Source organism: Chrysochloris asiatica, unplaced genomic scaffold (genome assembly GCF_000296735.1).
Source record: "Chrysochloris asiatica unplaced genomic scaffold, ChrAsi1.0 scaffold00351, whole genome shotgun sequence".
Taxonomy (NCBI): domain Eukaryota; kingdom Metazoa; phylum Chordata; class Mammalia; order Afrosoricida; family Chrysochloridae; genus Chrysochloris; species Chrysochloris asiatica.
The window spans coordinates 2,321,819-2,329,331 of record NW_006408869.1 but is presented as its reverse complement, the minus strand read 5'-3'; the positions used below and the strand labels follow the sequence as shown (position 1 = coordinate 2,329,331).

The following is a 7,513-nucleotide window of genomic DNA, read 5'->3' as shown; positions in this document are numbered from 1 at the left end:
CTCTTCTGGTCTTCGGTCTTTAGTGTTTAATGTATCAAATCTGTTCTTCAGATGATCTCTAAACTCAGGTAGGATATAATCAAGGTTATATTTTGGCACTCATGGACTTGTTTTCATTTTCTTCACCTTCAGTTTGAATTTGCATATGAGTAATTGATGGTCTGTTCCACAGTCTGCCCCTGGTCTTGTTTTCATTGATGATATGGAGCTTTTCCATCTTCTCTTTACACAGATGTAGTCAATTTGATTTAACAACCTGTATGTAATATGTAGATGATGCAACCATGCTTGCTGAAAGTGAAGAGGATTTTAAGAAGCCTCATCCAGGGACTACTCCCTCCTGGCACTTTATCTAAAGTACAAGAGACCAAATCTCACCATCCTAGTTTCTAAGGAACAGTCTAACTATACTTCTTCAAAACCTGATTCGTTTGTTCTTCTGTCAGTCCATGGTACTTTAAATATTCTTCTCAAATATAATAATTCAAATATATTGATTCTTTTCCAGTTTTCCTTATTTATTTTCCAACTTTTACATGTATATGAAGTAACTGAAAATAGTATGGTTTGAGTTGGGGCATCTTAGTCCCTAGAGTGACATCTTTGCTCTCAAACACTTTACAGAGGTCTTTTCAAATATCTTTTGCGTAATAAAATATGTGCTTCGATTTCTGCACTGCTGTTTCTATGAGTATTGATCCAAACAAATGAAGCCTTGGACAACTTGAATCTTTTCTCCATTTATCATAATGTTACTTTTTTTCTAGTTGTGAGAATTTTTATTTCCATTACATTGAGGTGCAATTCATATGGAAGACTGTGGTTCTTAATCTTCATCAGTAAATATTCCAGGTCTTCTTTGCTTCCAACAAGCAAGGTTGTTTCATATGCATATCACAAGATTTAATGAGTCTTCTTTAAATTCTAATGTTGAGTTTTTCTATATATAATGCAGTTTCTCCTATTATTTGTCCAGCATAAAGACTGAATAAGTATAGTGAAAGGATATAACCTTGGCACACAATTTTGCTGCTTTTAAAACATTCAGCATCCCCTTGTCCTATTTGAGTGACTGCCTGTTGGCCAAGGTTCAGGGTATTCATGAGCACGATTAAGTTTTCAGGAATACCCATTCTTTACAATATTATCTGTAGTCTGTTTTGATCTACTCAGTTGGATGTTTTGCATGATTTGTTATGATCTACATGGCCAAATGTCTTTGCATAGGCAATAAGCACAAGCGAACATCTCTCTGGTATTTTTTGTTGATAACAGGTAAGTAGAGTTGAGAAATTAAAAAGCATAAAGATAACTAAATAGGCATTCTTTTCTTTAGCACTTAATTGTGGATTGCGTGGAGGTTTACGGAGCAGATCATCAGTAATACATTTGAAAAATTATACTTTATGTCATCTCATTAATTATAATTCACTCAATGTAACATCAATATTCCCATTTCTTCCCTGTGTATGGTTTTTGCTTTATTTCCACTCCTCCTTTTTTCTAACCCTTTTGTACTCTGTTCTTGGATAAACACAACCCTTTTGACCTTGAATGATTAACTCTTCTACAAAATGTGTACCTCACTAGTGTTTTTGTACTCCCTGTATATCTATCTCTTCCTTGGCTAAAACTGAGCCACTGAGATGAATTCATCCACAGAACTAAAGGGAGACTAAGGATCATTTTCCTGGGGTTCCACCAGTCTCTTTCTGACCAGTAAGCCTTATCTTTTTTATTATTTTGAGTTTTGTAACACATTTTCTCCCACAGTGTCCAGGATCTTCTAATGTCCATTTCAGAGCAGTTAGTAGTGGTATCCTATCACCATCTAGGTTTTCTGGTCTCAGAGTCATAGAGACTACTGTGAACATGATCCATTAGTTCATTAAACTGTTTCCAAGTATCTTCAATTTTCATGATACAAATAGCTGCACCTTAGATGGGTGCAAATGAGTTTTTTTGGGTTTTTTTAAACTGTTTTATTGTGAATTATGTGATAGTTTACAGGGGAGAACATAAGCATTACATTTATCCTATCGTATATCGTTACACTGCCTTGGTTACAATCCCCTCCATGCATCATCAACCAATCAAAGGGTATACCCTGCAACCCTGCCTCCTGATCCTCAGCACACAGCCCCTCTCCCTCTCTGGGTCTAGAGGTCCCAGCCACTCCATCTCTCCAGGTCATTATCTCTGCCTCTATCTCTGGCATCACTGTTTCTCTGGGTAGGGTCTCACACTCCACTCTTCTTCCTTGATGGTCCCAGGGGCCTCTGCTCCTGGCCTGCAAAGTCAACCACTTCCTTCCTTTTGCTACAAAACATCTACCTTTACAGTTAGTCCTGATATTAATTATTCACTATTGTACCACATAAGTGCTATACCCATCTCCTTTCATCAGTCCCGCCCAGGCAGATTGGATACTACTCAGTCAGTGGAGATTCTACCTTCCTCCGTGTCCTCTGGATCTAGGCTCCCTCTTGAAAGCTTGTAAGCCAGTCACTTATTGCCTTTGTAGGCCCCCCATTTTGGGTAGCCAATGTCCAAGTTGCACATCCCTGTCTACTCTGTATATTAAGGGGGTGGGAATGATCCTTGCTGTAAAGATTTGTTCCTTCTTTTGAGCTACTGCATTCATAGGTGTAGGTCAAGTTCATCAAATTGTATCAGGTTACTCTTTTTTTTTTTCTCTTCTTTCTTCTTCTAGTTGAGCTCTGATCATCCAGTCATTGAGGCCAGGTCAAGTGGGTATTATCTGCAAGTGTGGGTGTTCTTGTGCATATGCCATCTCTTCTTATTAGCTGGATGCTTCATTCTGCACTCTAGTCCTCTGTGGCTATGTCACTGACTCTGGGCCGAGGAGTCCCCAGGTCTTGCCAAACTGCTGACCAATCAGGTCTCCACTCAGATTCACAGGAGTGTATTGAACATGGTTGGACTTAGCTTGCAGCTTCATTGCTGTTTTTCCCTCAATTCCCCTTAACAGTGACCAACATGGTCACCAGTCAGAGCACATGTCTGTTAGTGAAAATGAGTTTTTAAGATCTCAGTCACTTCTCATAAAACCAGGATGTAGAACATTGCATTTGTGAGCATGTTATGAACACTACATTATTACAATTGGTCATGAAGTTCTCCGAGAGATCATGATCCTGAGCCCCGAGGCCCAGCAACTCATTCTCCAAGGTATTTAAGTAATGCCTATGTAGTTTTGGCACTGTGGGCTAATGAATCAAACTGCAAAGTCATTTGAACTGCAAAGATTGATGATTCAACCTCACCAGCTGCTCCTTGGAAACCCTATACAGGGTTGCTATGGGTCGGAATCAAGTTGAAGGCACTTAACAACAACAACATGTAGTTTTTGTAACTTTATCACCTGTGTGCTCCACCATATTCATTGATACATGTGCAGCAGAAGTAATACCCATATACAAATATCTTTTGTCACATCTTTGTGGTTATATTCCCACTTTCTCCCCTCTATCCATTAAGCTAGTTTGATTATTTATATATCGACCTTTAGATCAATGCTATTGCAGTATTGTGTATATAGTAATGTTTACCTCAGTTGCCTTTAACTTTTGCATTCTTCTCTGTGTGTTCCCAAGCCTTCATCATTCTTTGGTCAACCTCCCTCTTAGTGCATACTTTTTTCCCATTCACCCAAATTATCAGGTATTTATTTAACTTCTAATCCATGAATTATTTCCCTTTCCCTTCCACTCCTGGTAACTATGATACATATATATATATAGTATGAATACCTTTTCTTGATTTTACAATAGTAAACTCATATAATATTTTCCCTTTTGTGATTGGCCAATTTTACTCATAGCTACTCATCTCTCAATTTGTCCTATTGTGGCAGTTTGTGTGTTGCTATATTACTACAATGCAACCAGGATTTTAAATATCATCAGCCACCCATTGTAGACAGGTTTGTGTGGAGCTTCCAGACTAAGATAGATTAGGAAGAAGGAAACACAGACGCTTCTGAAAGGTTAGTCACTGAAAACCTATGAACAGAAATGAAGCATTGTCTAATATAGTGCTATTAGATGAGCCCCTCAGTTTGGAAAGCACTCAAAATAAAATTGGGAAAGGGCCGTGCCGTAAAAGTAGACTTTAACTTAAATGGCAAATATACAGTAACGCTTTCAGGACCTTCATTGGCTGATGAGGCACAGTTCAAAAATAAAAGAAATAACTACAAACATACATTAATAATCAGAACATAGAATATATGAAGTATAAATCTAAGAAAACTGGAAATCATCAAAAATGAAGCAGAGCCCACAAATATTGATATCTTGGGCATTAATGAGCTGAAATGGAATTGTATTGGACATTTTGAATTGTATGGTTTGCTATTCTGGGAACGACAAATTGAAGATAAATGATAGGCTATCTATTTTGTTCTTTAGTTGTGATTTACTTGTGTCTTTCCTTTCCATATAAAGTTGGTAATTAGCTTTTCTATCTCTTTAGAGAATTATGTTGGAATCTGAATTGGAATTGCATTATATCTGTAGATCTCTTTGAGTAGTGTTGACATTATCACAATCGTAAGTCTTGCTATCCATGAGCATGATATATTTTTCCTAGGTTGGTGTCTTGTTACCTAATGCTGCTACAACAGAAATACCACAAGTGGATGGCTTTAACAACCAGAAATTTAATGTCTCACAGTTTAGGAATCTAAAGTTCAAATTCAGAGTGTCAATTCTTATGGAAGATTTTCACTTTATCAGGTTAAGGGACAGTCCCTATTTCCTTTCAGTATCTATAGCCCAGTATTCCTTAGAGACCTTTATACATCTTGCAACAATCTTCCCCAGAATGTAGGAACTTCATAGTTCAGAGACAACAGGTCCAACAGACATTTTCCTCTCCTGGTTCTTCTATCCTTGTGGTAGTAGGTCCCTCATTCTTTGCTCAAATCTCTCTTCTTTTATCTCATGTAAGATAAAAGTTGTTGCAGCCACACCCTTGGGAAATCTCCCATAAATCAGACTAGCCTGGTTGATCCTTTTCTTGGTTTATTGCATCAAATCACATCATGAAGATAGCTACATCTCAACTACCAAACCACTGAGAATCCTGGTCCAGTCAACTTGGCACAAAACCTTACTTTCACAGTGCTCATTATTAGATTAAGGAAAACGTCAAATTTAGTCACAGATACAAGAGGTCAGTCAGGAAAAGATTCTCAGGACATACAAAACAGAGAACATTGTCAGTGGCTATGCTTTCATTAGAGTTTTAGGCATTGTTTATTAGGCCATCAAGAGTAATATGGGTTTTCATGAAAACTTGGGATGTCGCTACTGTCAGCTCCATTTTGTGGTCTGAGCCTGTGGCTGTCAGCTGGGTGCTTTCCGTCATCACGTTGCAGGCTTTGTGTCTGTCAGTTTTGATTCTTTGGCCCGTAAGGTGAGATAATCAAGGAGAACATACTGCCCTGATTGGGATGAGGAAGATGGGATTGTGGAAAATGGAGGATCAGCATCAGTTATAAAAGAAAGAAGAGATCACATATCAGTGCTCAGGAGAACAAGTGCTGCAAATATAATCACTCTAAAACATCGGATAGCCATTATTTGGAAAGCAGATCTATACACGAGAAAAATCATCATAGTCATCACTACCTTGATGAATACAGAAATGACTAAGTCAAGGATGTGAATCTGGGCACCACCATAGAGAACATGAAAGCAGATATCAGAACCATAGTAGCAAGTCTTCTGGTAGAAGTTGAAGAAGTAGTTATAAAAGCAAACACAAGATTCACCACAGCACCTCACACCATCGTTCACATGGGATGAGACTATTGATAATTTGGGTGAAGTTGCTTTTGGAAAAGCAGTGGAGTGCATTGATCATAAAGCGGGAGGTAGACGTGTAGCAGTAAAAACAGCAAAAAATGTAGACAGATATCGTGAAGCTGGTTGCTCAGAAATACAAGTTCTAGAGCACTTAAATAGACCCCAACAGTACATTCCACCCTGTCCAGATGTTGGAATGGTTGGAACATCATGGACATATTTGTATTGTGTTTGAGCTGTTGGGACTTAATACCTATGACTTCATTAAGGAAAATGGTGTTTTACCATTTTGAACAGACCATATAAGAAGGATGGTATTTCAGGTAGGCAAGTCTGTGGATTTTTTACACAGTAATAAATTGACTCACACAGACTTAAAGCCTGAAAACATCTTATTTCTACAATCAGACTACATGGAGGCATATAACCCCAAAATGAAATGTAGTGAGTGTACTTTAGTAAATCCAGATGTTAAAGCTGTGAACTTAGGAAGAGCAACATATGATGATGAACATCACAGAACATTGGTATCTACAAGACATTACAGAGCACCTGAAGTTATCTTAGCCCTAGGATGGTCCCAACCGTGTGATATCTGGAGTATAGGATGTATTCTTATTGAATATTATCTTGGGTTTACAGTATTTCCAGCACATGATAGTAAGGAGTACTTAGCAATGATGGAATGGATTCTTGAACCTCTACCAAAACATATGATACAGAAAACCAGGAAACAGAAATAATTCCATCATGATTGATTAGACTGGGATGAACATAGTTCTGCTGTCAGATATGTTTCAAGGCACTGTAAACCTCTGCAGGAGTTTATGCTTTCTCAGGATGCTGAACATGAGCTTCTGTTTGACCTCATTCATAAAATGGAGTATGACTTAGCCAAAAGAATAACTCTCAGAGAAGCCTTAAAGCACTCTTTTTTCTCCCCTCTTAAAAAAAATGTTATAGAGCTCTAATTGTATGACTCTTAAAGAGATCATGTAGACTGTATCAGTCTAATTTTTAAATATTAAATTATTTGTATATAGCTTTGTAAATTTTTTAGTTTTTTTTTATTATTGCCATGTTGTTTGCATAATTAGATTTAAATGCATAGTTAAGTAAAGTAGTGACATATTTTTCAGTAATTGCATAAGGTTATTTATTCAGAATAAACTTATGATTATGAAATTAAAAAAAAGAGTAATATGATTTTCTGGGTGTTTTCATCTTTGGTTGTTATTCTTTTGGTTTGAATATTTTATAAATATACTAATTGAAAGTTGAATTGTAGAAAAATGATAGTAACACAGAACATTCATATTCACAGAAATACAAGTGAATTTATCTGATAGAGATAAAATCAGTTTCTGCCATGAAAACCCCAATTTTGTATTTTATTTTTCAATATACTTTCAATCAATAGTGACTCTATTGACACATTTATTTCAATGCTGTGGATTGTTTCTACCTTTCTATTTATTATCTATCATTACCTATCTATTTATGTTTGCTTTCAAATTCTCTTTTTGCTCTTGTTGTTATTGCATATTGCCTTCCACTTCACCCATATTAGCATATCTCTATCATCTAGAGCTCTGGTAGCGTAGTGGTTACGAATCGGGCTGCGAACCTTAAGGTCAGCGGTTCGAAACTACCAGCCGCTCCGCGGGAGAAAGATGAGA

General features: G+C 37.1%; 1 pseudogene; it reads left to right on the top strand.

Annotated features, from left to right (window-relative positions):
• Positions 1–6,805, top strand: part of LOC102829551 — a 48,447-nt pseudogene extending 41,642 nt beyond the window's left edge.
• The last annotated feature ends 708 nt before the right edge of the window (positions 6,806–7,513 follow it).